The 14,139-nt window shown below is 36.6% G+C and overlaps 1 protein-coding gene across 2 annotated transcripts in view; it reads left to right on the plus strand.

Annotated features, from left to right (window-relative positions):
• Positions 1–14,139, plus strand: part of tshz2 (teashirt zinc finger homeobox 2) — a 553,028-nt gene that overhangs the window by 269,028 nt on the left and 269,861 nt on the right. The gene's annotated exons all lie outside the window — the stretch shown is intronic.

Consider the following 14,139-nt stretch of genomic DNA (forward strand, 5'->3'; position numbering starts at 1 on the left):
CAAATGTCTGTCAACCTTACTCTTGAAAGTATCAATAGCTCTGTTTCCACTGCTCTCTTGGGTAGAGAATTCTAAAAGTTCCCAGCTCTGAGAGAAGATATTACTCCTCGTCTCCATCTGAAATGGTTGACTTGTTATTCTGAGGGATAGCTATGACACTGCTGTCAGAGAAGCAATGGTAGCAGCGTGAGTCTATTTACCAGAGGAAAGGGAGCATATTCATACCCTGCAAGCCAGTAATATTCCATTATGAGACAACAGGTGACTTTATAATCTGCTGCAGATCACAGCACTGTCTTCATAGTTTTGAAACTGTTGGCAGCAGAGTAATCCCCTGCTATGATGCTTACAGTCTGCATTTGCCTGGCGCCAGTCTGAACTTCCTGTGATACACTAGTCAGACTGGGGCTATTTTATGTAGACAATTAGAGGCTGAGGTGCCATCTTTTAGGAGGTTATAAAATAATGGGAGGCCTGATGGTCAAAGATTTTTTTCTCAAGGTGGAATTCTCAAATATCAGAGTGCAGAAGTTTAAGGTGAGAAAGGATGGGGAGTTTAACAGGCAAGAATTTTTTCAAAGAGAGTGTTACGTCTGTGAAATGCACTGCTATGGTTGCATGAAGTATTTACAATGGCAATATTTAAGTGGGATTGAGACATAAACATGATCAGACAGGGAATACAGGGATTTGCACACTAAAATGGGATTAGTTTGATTGTCATGGCATCTTTGCCATCTCTCCTCGAGTGTTTTTTCTTTCTCTACAAAATCCACATTCTACTGATTCATAGTTTACTTGCCTTCCTGCTGACTTAATCTTAGTTTTAAACTTCTATCATCTACAATCACTGTTTCCTCACCAGAGTGTTGGAGCAAAATCATTTCACGGTCAAAGTCATTTAGATCATACTTCTTCCCCATTCCGATGTTTGGTCTGAAAAACAACTGAACGTCTTGGCTGTGTCTGCATGCTTTTCTGCATTGAGTTGTTGCCACATGATTGGCTGATTAGATATTTGCATTAATGAGCAGGTATATAAAGTGGTAACTGCTGCATAAGATGTTTGTGTATAAGTTGATAAGTTGCATAGCCCATTCATTTAGTGTATAATTTGATGCAAAGACATAGGAATCCTTGAAACTTACTCCAGGTTCATACCTAGTTGTACTCTCTCAGATGAGCCTATCATAGTATACACCTTGGTTGACCATTGGAAGTGAAAAAGATTAAGCTAGCCTAACAGACGTCTTTGTCTAGCTTGTGATCTCCTTCATAGTTCTGCTGGTCACCTAATTCAGCACAAATTTCCAATAGTACAGTATATGGTAGTCATGCGCAGAGTCCAGTAACTACTTTCATTGATAGTCAGATGTCTAATATGCATTTATATACATTGTTTGGATGCACGTGTTAAGTATTTAATATGAACAAGTTAAATAATAATTTTCAATGTGGCCTGATATGTAAAAGTATGCTGGAACACTAAATTCTCCAATTAGGAGAAGGATTTGGTCCCAGATCTTGAATTTTGACCATGCTAACCTGACTCTGCCCTATGAGCCAGGTAGGACGTACCAGCTCAGACTAATCTGTGACAATCACATTGATAGTTTTAAGGCAGACATAACCAAACAAGTTTCATGTCTTCAAATCAACCTTAACCAGTGAATGAAACATTTTATTTGTTGAAAACATTTGTAATTCACCTTTTGCTAAGTAATGTAGATAATTTATGACCTTTCAGCTCTTTCAACCTGTCTCAAAAAAAAGTCATTAGCATATTGTTTTGTGAGCAGTTCAGGCAGGTAAAATTAATGGGATAATCAGTTTAAAGGCATTTTAATTATAAATTGCTATCACATGAACAGAACAAGAATGACACATCAGAGCTGGTCACTGCCCTCAAAACTAGGGATTATTGCACAGCAGAAATAATATAAGTCTCCAAAATGCTTAAACATGGTGTGGTCTTCATGGTGATAAAACTTAGATTCTGAAAGGGGAAAAATACGTGAATTTAGGAAAATTCAAAAGGCTCTCTAACATACCAGATTTACAATATTGGTATAACTTGCCAAAACAACATGGTTTGATGCAAGTTACATTTCTTACTGCAGTCATGAGATTATCTGTTTATAAGAAGTATGTACATTGTGGTTGCATTTGATTAAGAGATATGTTAAAACATCTTTCTGGTAGTGTGAAGTTCTCCTTCCAGTACCGAACCTTGTCTTATCCATTAATGAAGTTGCCCCCTTTTCATTTCAAGTTCTATAATGAGTTGCCAGTGGCAAAGCAAGGTAAAGTCTCTGGCAGCATCTTGAAACTCAAAAGGCCATTTGAAGGTGTATCTTCGTAGTTTGTCTCAGAAAATAAATTTTCTCCTTTTATTGGATAGGTTCTGGGTCACTTAATTTTTTTCATTTTAGTCCATCTATAATTGTAGCCATGCTGTACAATTAAAACATAGAGCATAGAGTAATACAGCACAGTACAGGCCCTTCGGCCCACAATGTTGTGCCGACCCTTAAAAGTTAGGTAAAAACATGGCAAAATAATATTTTATGCAAAAACCTTTCATTTTCCTGTCTTAAGATTTATTGGTTGTAGATAGCAACCTTTTTTTGTATACTCTTGCAACTTCATTTTATAAAAGGAAATCATTTGGCATATTGGCATATTCTTTTCTCTGAAAGACCTATTCACTTAGTTCCATTCCCCTACATATCACATTTTCCTTGTAAACACAATAAACTGATTTTGTTTCCACCACAGTTTTTCTATATTTTTTCTCCAGTCCATAATCTGCATAAAGAAAATTAGCCAAACTCTGTTATTGTTTCAGAGTGTCTGAAATAAACTGAACTTTTCTTATCAATTGGACCAGCTTTTGGATGGTGAGCTACTGAAACTCAGAATCCAAGACATAGATTTAATTTTTGCCACCACGTCAGAAAACTCTGAATACTTTTAATGTAATGTAATTATAAATTAGGAACACAAGGCCTTGAAATTTTTTTTTCTGTGTTAAAGGTTTTTTTTAATCCATCATCATCTTAAAATTATATTGTGAAATATTGATATACCTTCTGTTTATCTGTATGGAATATTGAAGAATACAGTCACTTGCATCAACATAATTTTGCAGAACCAAAGTTAGATTTTGTATTCTTGCAAGATTGGAATTACTCCATAAAATCATTCAACTTTTTTTCTTGACATATATTGTAAAGCTGATTTGATTTACTTTGAAAGCTAGTTCACTTTGGTAATTAAGGCAATTTCTCATTATTGTATTAAGTAATGGAAGAAAAATTTTGATACAGCGTTACAAACCTCCATTAAAATGACTCAAAAATGCCTTTCCACTGCTAACAAAGCATTATATGTTCATAATTGTAAAGCTACACATTCAATGAGCATTATTTTCCAGTAGAAATAATGGTGAGGCTATTGGTGTTGCCTTTCTAAGTGCCCATCAAAAAAAGACTACCAAAAGTTCACTTACACAATATAAGCCCCTGCTGAGGAAGGTTAATACTGAGGTGCTCTGATTATTGAGTCAGGAACAGAAATGGGCAAGCAAACTTCAAAAAAAGTTCAAAGTACATTCATTATCGAAATATGTAAATGGTATACAACCTTGATATTCATCTCCTAACATACAGCCACGAAACAAAGAAATGGAAAAGAACCTATTAAATAGAGAAGACCGTTAAACACCCAATGTGCAGAAAAAAAAACAAATCATGCAAACAATAAACGGAAGCAAATAGTATTCTGAACTGAAGTCTACGAAGAGAGTCTGTCCACGGACACTTAGATCAGCGCAAAGTGGAGCAACGAGCTGAACTGGCCTGACCTTCACCTTGGGTCCTGACCTCTTCAATCTGACCTGGTGCTCAAATCATCATCCAAGTATTGGATTCTGTTGCTTTGATGCACTTAGGGGCCTCACCCTGCCACCTCAATTCAACCTGTACCCAACCTTTCCAATTCAGCTCGGTGCTTAAATAGATCGAACCTCGAGTATTTCTCACTCTCAGCAGTGGGCCTGTTACCTCACCTTGCCTCGGTTTTGCCACGACAAATCACCTTGAGCTTAAAGGGAAGTTACAGACTATCACTTACGATGATCATTTGCCAGAAGAGAGTTATTAACAAAGTATTTAGTTGTTTTCCTTGTTTTATCAACCACCAGACAGAAGTTGCTGAGATTCATCAGAGTCATCTTGAACCGCCATCTTAAAGCATGATATCTCATTGAACGATTTGACATCTGAATATATTTAATGACACAAGATTTGCTCTAGTTAAGTAATGGATGCACATTAAACTCTGTAAAAACAAGTGAGACTTGTCAATTCCAGTATTAGTTTTTTCTTTTCTTTTTTTTTACTTTTTAATAACTGTAGGTGAGTGAAACTGAATGTCTGCAGGTCCAAAAGCTAAATCCTCCAAATTTTATTTTTTTGTTAGAGATTCAACAAATATCAGATATTACATCAGATTACTTGTCATTTTAAATACTCAATTCAATCTACTTTTGCTTCTCTATTTTTGCTTTCAATAATTAATTTGATATTGAATTAAACACTTCCTAATTTAGAATCTCAGTTCATTAGTCCAGTTTGTTAATGAATTTGCAGTCATTTGCCCTGGTCACACTGGGCTGAGACATCCTGAAAAGGGATTCCAATGGAAATTCCAGCAAATCCAATTGAAATTCTGTGAGCAAATGGTGCCATGATGAATCAATGTATGACTGATTCTAGTCCTTTACAATAGAGAGCAAAGTCCAACCTAATATATTCTACTATGAACAGAAAAAAATTCATTCTTTCCATCTGGTGATGTTTAATGGTGGGACCACTGGGCATTCTAAGGTGGAAGAATTTGTATAATCCTTGTCTAGTTTGACAAACAGACAGAATTAAAGACAAAATCATAAGCCTTCATTATTTGAAGAAAAAAAACATTTAGCTCTTGAAAGGTAAAAATATGCAAGTACTGAAAATCTGTAATAAGAGCAGAAAATACTAAAATACTCAGAATATCAGTGAGTATCCATTGAAAAAGACAAGTGAAAGGTCATATATCAGAAAAATTAACTAACAAATTTTTGTAATTTCAGTAATATCCTTCAGGGAAGAAAATCTGCCTGTCTAAAATAAGATGCAGGACACAGAAATGCAGTTAAGAGCATGGTGCGCCTCTCTCAGAAGTTTGCAATGATTTGGCAAGTCATCTAAAACTTAGACTAAATTCTATAAATGTGCAGTGGAGAGCATACATCATGGTATGTTGTGGAAACACCAATGCCCCTGATTGGAAAAGCCTTCAAAGAGTAGTGCATAGAGCCAGTCCATCATGGCTAAAGACATCCCCATCATTGACAACATCTACAAGAAACACTGTAGCAGGAAAGTGGTGTCCATCATCAAGGCCGCCCACCATTCAGGCCATGCTCTCTTCTTGTTACTGCCATTAGGAAGGAAGTACGGGAGCTTCAGGATGCATATCACCAGGTTCAGGAACTGTTATCCCTAAATTTAAAAAAAAATGCTCTTGAACCTGATTTCACTAAAGTTGATTTGCCCCACACTGAGATGTTCCCACAACCAATAGATTCACTTTTAAGGACCCTTCATTTCATATTCTTGATATTTATAGCTTATTTATTATTATTATTATTATTTTGTTTGTTGTTTTTTTCTTGTGGTTCAGTACTATGTAAAAGTCTTAGGCACATTACTGAGACAGTAGGCAAGGTCATTTGATTCCAAACAATTGGTTTATTGATCATTACACAATGTCTCTGGTGCTTTCCGCTTCCTCCCCTCTCCCTTCTCCTTTTCCCCAAGCGTGATTCCTTTCTCCATGCCCTCTGCCCACACTCAGTTCACAAGAGACCCACATCAGAATTAGGTTTATCATCACTCACACATCATGAAATTTGTTTTTTTTTTGCCACAGCATTACAGTGTAATACATAAAATTACTACAGTACTGTACAAAAGTCGGGCACCCTAGCTATATACATGTGCCTAAGATTTTTGTACAGGACTGTACTTGCACAGTTTATTGTCTTTTGTACATTGTTTGTCTTGTTGCATATGGTTTTTCATTGTTTCTATTGTGATTCTTTGTATTTACTGTGCCTGCAAGAAAATAAATCTCAGGTTTGCATATGGTGACATATATGTACAGACCCCATTTCCAGAAAAGTTGGGATATTTTCCAAAATGCAATAAAAACAAAAATCTGTAATATGTTAATTCACGTGAACCTTTATTTAACTGATAAAAGTACAAAGAAAAGATTTTCAATAGTTTTACTGACCAACTTAACTGTATTTTGTAAATATACACAAATTTAGAAATTGATGGCTTCAACACACTCAACAAACGTTGGGACAGAGTTAAAATAAGATTGAAAAGTGCACAGAAAATTCATGCTACTCTGACAATTATAGCCACCTGGGCTCGGGAGTACTTCGGAAAACCATTGTCACTGAACACAGTCTGTTGCTGCATCCAGAAATGCAACTTGAAACTGTATTACGCAAGGAGGAAGCCATACATCAACTCTATGCAGAAACGCCGGCGAGTTCTCTGGGCCCGAGCTTATCTCAGATGGACCGAAAGACTGTGGAACCGTGTGCTGTGGTCAGATGAGTCCACATTTCAGCTACTTTTTGGAAAAAATGGGCATCGAGTTCTCCGTGCCAAAGATGAAAACGACCGTCCAGATTGTTATCAGCGAAAGGTGCAAAAGCCAGCATCTGTGATGGTATGGGGGTGCATCAGTGCCCACGGCATGAGTGAGTTGCATGTATGTGAAGGTACCATTGACTCTGAGGCGTATATTAGGATTTTAGGGAGACATATGTTGCCATCAAGGCAACGGCTCTTCCCGGGACGTCCATGCTTATTTCAGCAGAACAATGCCAGACCACAGTCTGCACGGGCTACAACAGCGTGGCTTTGTAGACACAGAGTGTGTGTGCTTGACTGGCCTGCTGCCAGTCCAGATCTATCTCCTATTGAAAATGTATGACGCATCATGAAGAGGAGAATCAGACAACGGAGACCACGGACTGTTGAGCAGCTGAAGTCGTATATCAAGCAAGAATGGAGAAAATTTCCAATTGCAAATCCACTACAATTAGTATCCGCAGTTCCAAAAAGATTAAAAAGTGTTATTAAAAGGAAAGGTGATGTAACACAATGGTAAACATGCCTCTGTCCCAACTTTTGTTGAGTGTGTTGTAGCCATCAAATTCTAAATTTGTGTATGTTTACAAAATACAATTAAGTTGGTCAGTAAAACTATTGAAAATCTTTTCTTTGTACTTTTGTCAGTTAAATAAAGGTTCACGTGAATTAACATATCACAGATTTTTGTTTTTATCGCATTTTGGAAAATGTCCCAACTTTTCTGGAAATGGGGTTTGTACTTTGATAATAAATTTACTTTGAACCAGCCTCAGAAGTTAGAATAAGAATGAAAGTGTTTGGTCATGGGGCACCAATCTGATCATCCAGAAATACTGAATGCCCAATCCATTTAGGCTTCCTTTTGAAATCTGTACCATCATAGATAATATTCTTCAGCCAATTTGGTTCACTCCTTCAGAGGCCAAGTAATGATTGGGAGTGCTGGATACTGCAACTGTTTTGACACCAGCCAATAATGTTGAAAATTAATCAAGTGTTTCCTGGTCCGCAATTCCTGTCTATTCTGCCTAACTTTTCACCCCTTTGCTTATCAATTATTCATCTGCTATTCTTAATAACTAATCACCAACTTTGAGGTAGAGATTTCCAAAGACACTCATCTCCCTCCCCCCAGTGAGAAAAATCAACTCATCTGTGTCTTAAATGAGTAACCTCTTATTTTTAGACAGCAACTCCTGACTTCTAGATTCTCCCACATTACTTACACAAAAGGAAGCGATCTCTCCACATGCACCCTGTTAAAACCCTTCAGGATTTTATATGTTTCAAGTTATTTCTCATTGCTTGTAATATCTGAATAAATATTACATTTCTGGTCTGCTTGGCATAAAGTATTTTGGTGCAGTGGACTCACACATTTATCCTACTCAAAATCTTTCAGCAGTGTAGATATTGGAAATCAAGAAAAAATAGAATTGTTATCATTACAATGAAAGCTATTAACACTTTTACACTGCTGTACTCAAAATGGGGGGGAATCTATAGATATAAGATAACTACCAATACAAAAGACAAAGAGAAAATCTTTCAAAGAGAATAAATTGCTTGCTTTTTTGAGATTAATTACATGCACATCCAAAATCTTATTTAGGTGAATTTCAAATATGCAAAAAATAATTTTTGAGAATAACATTTCTGTGATTTTTTTTTCTTGATTGTTCCTTTTTCATTAAAAGACCTGGCATTTGAACAGGGAGTTACTAAATATGGCCTCAAGTTCAATATGTGCTTAAAGTTCAAAGTAAATTTTATCATCAAAGTATATTTTTGTCACCATATACAACCCTGAGATTCATTTTCTTGCGGGCATACACAACAATCTATAGAATGTAACCATAACCGGATCAATGAAAGATCAACTAGAGTGCAGAAAACAAACCATAGCAATAAGTTACAAAAGGTACAAGATAAAGAGTCCTTAAAGTGAGATCATTGGTTGTGGGAACATCTCAAAGGATGTAGTTATCCCCTTTGTTCAACAGCTGTGGGGTTGTGGGGTAGTAGAGAATGGCCTGGGTGGTGGATATCTCTGATGATGGGTGCTGCTATCCTATGACAGCATTTCATATAAACATGATCAGTGGTTGAGAGGGCTTTACCTGTTATGTATTGGGCCAAAACCACTGTCTTTTGTAGGATTTTTCATTCAAAGGCAGTAGTGTTTCCATGCCAGGCTTTTATGTAGCCAACCATTACACCTTCCACTATACGTCTATAGAATTTTGTCAAAGTTTTAGATGTCATGCTGAATCTCTGCAGACACCTAAGGAAATTGGTGTTTATAAATAGTTGGTTAGCTTCTGCTGACTTGATATCTCTTCTTTACCAATCTGTGATAGGACAACTACAGCTCCGCAACAATCATATACTTGATACCTAATGATAAAACGCAGTTCTTTATACAAGATCTTGAGAACAGCAGATTGAATTTTGAGGGGTTTCATCATTGTGTGATACCGATAAAGTCATACGCATTTACTGTAAGGTACATACTCTTCATACTCATTCACAATTTCACACATTCAAAGCCAGCAGAAAATTCTGACAAGATGCTATTTTATATATATATACACATGTTAAGGTCAGTGTTCAAGATTTGTACAAATGTGGATCTCTCCTTCACTCTGACCTGGTCAGTGGTTCAGAAATAGTTCATTGAAAATTCACTCAGGCACAGCATGGCAAAGTATTGTATAGCAGCAAAAGATATACATAGTATCATTGCACTGTCATATAACAAAGTGGAAGAAATAGTTGATGATTGTTCAATAACTTACGCCCATAAGGAAACATAAATATAGTCAGAAAGATATCCGAAGGTGCTTCTTGTTTGTCTGAGGAAGAAATGGAAATAAAGACAAACCTCAGAAAATATGTGGTCCCTTCTGAGCCTTGTTCTCCCAGTTGTTGGTTAAATACATGTATTAACTGGCTTATCTTAAACATATAATTTCTACACTTAAATGGTGAACTGAATTTTTTAACAAGAGGATTAAGATTTTGACTGCTGATATTACCACTGCATTAAACAGTAGATGGGGCTTGAATTTATAATTTAATTATTTTGGTTCAATTCGAAGGTTTTTTCTTCATCATTATAAGTTTGGCAAAATAAAATTCTTAGAAAAAAATTATGCTAATTTTTTTTTTGTTTCTATTTTTGATGACAATTTAACAAGCCATGAAAAAAATGTAGCTAAGCATTCAAAGTTGTCCAGTTCTTTCTGTTTTTACTAATTGGTGTTTATTTTCCCACTTCCCAGTCACTTCACTAACAAGTCCACAACAAATTGCCACATAGCCCATGTATAATATATACTCCTGAAACACAGTGCTTGGTTGGCATAATAAAACATATAGCAACACAGAGTTTTATTTGCTTTAAAAAAAATGAACTTTCTATGTGGATCTCCTGGAATGTGCTTAAGTTATTACCAACAACAGATCAAAATGATTCAATCCCTAAACATAGATGAGTTCAACTCAATTTATTCCAAAATACACGGGAATTTTACTTGCTGAATACAGCAGCCCTGCAACCTACAGATATGTTGATGGGCTGACTAACCTACCCACAATTACTTTGAAACCCCAGAACATGTATTCTGATTTTCTACATGAAAAAGAGTATACTGTAAAATGCAAGAAAGAGCTTAAATATAACTTTGTTTGGAAAGTGAAATGGAGGAAAAACATGAAGCAAGCAGTTGGCACATTTATTTTATGCCTACTTGCTTATTGTAAGAGGTTAGGGTTTATTGTTATATGTTTATTATAGTTGGAACCAGTACAGTAATAACCATATTCCTAATGTTTGAATAGTTTTATGAATGTTAAGTGAAAATGGCTTAATAGGAAATGTAAGAGCAATATTAACTGAGCTAGGTAATTTACCTGCTTTATGCAACATTTTAGTTTGAGTAATCTTATTTCAGTATTTTACTGTGATCAAAAATGTCCTGGGATAGCTTTGTGATATTTGCCCACACCCTCTTAATTCAGTGCTGTTTGCTCATAGTTGTGATTCCTGCAGCCACCACCATTCTTCATGCTATTGATTTCCTGATGACATAACCACAGGACTTAATTCTATCATTGGCTGACATCAATTGAAGCACTGATTAAAGCCAGCCTACTCCTTGAAATGGAGATACATTGTAGCTGAAACCAGTGGGGAAATCACACGAACGCTTGTTGGAACTGATGGCAGAGCATGAGTGAGGATGGATGCCCAACTAGGTCTCCACTTTGATCAGTGGGCTGGTGGTGAAGGGAATAATTATGTCTCAATCCTGACTCCTGGTTCATTGGATATGATCAGTGCATATCAAAGTTCAGTGGTGTTCATAAAGTGTCAAGTAGCATTTCTACTAAGCAGAAGCCAGCGGTGCAATTGCTACAGTTTGGAGTATGATATAAACTTAGCTGTTTCTGTTATAATAGATTACTTCCAGTTACATAAATCATTTCATGCTTAAAAGCAAAGAATGAAATTGGAAGGGAGTAATTAATTTTCAAGGCCTTCTACATAATTGAGAACATGCTGTCAAATTTGTACAAGTTAATTTAATTTCTTCTTGACTCCCTGAGAATTCTATTGACATGTTTTTTAAAGGGCTTTCGACAACACCTAGCTGAGGGATCAACTTTTATGTACTTTCAATATTGAAAAGAAATCTCTATAGAGATATAGAGAGCTATTATAGCCAGGATCAGATTTAACTTGACAAATGGACAAGAATTACCAAAATAGTATCCAGAGACAACAACATTGTTTTGGAATCTATTGTGAGATATATCAAAATGAAAGATGAATTCTACACAGAATCAGTGAAGTTTGATTATTAAAAATTCAATTTGATTGCAGTCATTTTTATTTTCATATAAAAGGATGATAGTTGTTTTGAACTGACTGCCATCTTTTCCACTGACATTTATTACAAATGCTATGGCGTTTAAGGTATTTATTAATGCTGTGTAGGCTTAAGTACATTAAATTCACTTTATTTAGATCTGATCCAAAAGATTTGTAATAGTTTTATCCATTAAGAATCTAAGACATAGGACCAGAATTAGACCATTTGACCCATTGAATCTGCTCTTCCATTTGATCATGACTGATTTATCTTCCCTCTCAACCACATTCTCCTGCCTTCTCACCATATACATTAATGCCATTACTAATCAAGAGCATATCATCCTCCATTTTAAAAATCTTTCCAAAGATTTGACCTCCACTCCTTACTGTGGCAATGAATTCCACAGAAACACCACCCCTGGCTGAAGAAATTTCATGTCATCTCTGTTCTAAAGGGACATCCTTCCATCTGAGGCTGAGCCTTCTGGTCCTAGACTCTCACATTTTATTTTCACTGGAAGTATTTGTTTTTTTTTTGTTTAAATTCTCTTAATCATCCATTGAATCAAAAAGCTAGCTATTGGAGGATCATACCCATTGAGTATATAGTAGGTGGTTTCTTACTAAAGATAGCTTTGATCATTCCTAACGGAAATATGAATAGATCAAAATCATACAAGTTTATTTTATCCTAAGTTACACCTGTTTAAAAATCAGTCTGGACACACATTTGGTCCTAATTACAGATTACCAAAGTATGAATTTCCCTGGATTCAATAAATCTGATCCATAGATATAGCATATGTGCTGATTGGATGAAATGTTTGTGAAACAGTTCCTTGTGCCCATTTCCAGTGAGGATGGGAAGTGGATTATCGAGTAAATAGCAGCATATATATGGCAGGGTAGCTTATGAAACAAGGTGGAGGGTGCAAGGATTTCTCTTGTGTAACCTTGAAGATTCTGATGGAAGAGAAATGTTTGATACAATCAGGAAGTAATGATGCCAACTTGTTTTGCTTTCCTTCTTTTCCTCCAACAACCGGTGTTGCTCTCAGAGCTGTGGATTTCCTTTGCACCCCACGCCCAAACAAATGGAGATGCCTAATAATATTATTCCCATAACCTCAGCACACCCTTTCAGTTCTAAATATTGTCTGCATAGTGACCAAATTTTGACTAATAGGAATCCCATTAGGATTCCAAGTCTTTTTCATGGCTACAGCACTGGGTGTAAACCCATTTGTAAACCCATCATCTAAGTATAAGCCCTATCTTCTTCTCCTTTCTAAACAGTGTTTTGGATGGAGGTGGATTTGTTTTCACTTGGATATTGTGGTTTGAGCTTGCTAAGAAGGCCAATGTGAGAACTGCGGACTCTCCCATAGATGAGGCAGGTGGGTGGGTAGTTGTAAGGTAGTCCACTCCTACTACTGTCTGTGCAGGGCCTTTGTATATTGCTGAATGCTCTTTCTTCATTGGCTAGAGACTCCAAGCCAATAGGGATATTGCCCTTCTTCATTGAGGATTATTAAACATTTTTGAATGTTTTCCTATGTCTGTTTGACAACACTTCCCATGAGAAGATTTGGAGTGGTATGCACACAAAATGTTGGAGGAACTCAGCAGGTCAGGCAGCATTTATGGATATTAATAAACAGTTGATATTTCAGGCCGAGACCCTAAATTGCGACTGGAAAGAAAAAATGAAAAGCTAGAATAAGATGGTGGGGGGATGGAAGGAACACAAGTTAGAAAATAATAGGTGATGCCAGATGAGTAGGGGACGGGGGGATGAAATAAGAAGCTAGGAGGTGATAGGTAGAAAAGGTAAAAGGCTGGAGAAAAAGGAATCTGAAAGGAGAGGAGAGTGGACCATGCAGGAAAGGGAAGGATGAGGGGAGCCAAGGGGAGATGATAGGCATATGAGGAAAAGAGAAGAGGTAAGAGACCATAAGACATAGAAGCAGAATTAGGGCTTTTAGCCCATTGAATCTGCTCTACCATTCCATTATGGCTGATTTGTTATCCCACTCAATTCCATTCTCTTGCCTTCTCCCCATAACTTTTGATGCCCTGTCTAACCAAAAATCTATCAACCTCCACTTTAAGTATAGCTGATGACTTGGCCTTCTCAGCTGTCTTTGGCAATGAATTCCACAGTTTCACTACCCTGTGGCTAAAGAAATTCCTCCTCATATCTTTTCGAACTGGATGCCTCTCTATTTTGAGGTTGTGGCATCTGGTCCTAGCCTTTCCCATGAAAGGAAACATCCTCTCCACATCCATTCTATCTAGGCCTTTCAATGTTCAGTAGGTATCAATGAGATCCTTCCTCATTGTTCCAAACTCCAGTGAGTACAGACCCTGAACCATTGAACACTCCTCATATGTTAACCCATTCATTCTCTTAAACCTCCTCTGAACCCAGCACATCTTTTCTTATACAAGTAGCCCGAATTGCTCACATTACTCTAAAGTGTGGTCTGAACAATGCTTTATAAAGCCTTAGGTTTTCATCTTTTATATTCTAGTCTT

Source organism: Mobula birostris, chromosome 2 (assembly GCF_030028105.1).
Source record: "Mobula birostris isolate sMobBir1 chromosome 2, sMobBir1.hap1, whole genome shotgun sequence".
Taxonomy (NCBI): domain Eukaryota; kingdom Metazoa; phylum Chordata; class Chondrichthyes; order Myliobatiformes; family Myliobatidae; genus Mobula; species Mobula birostris.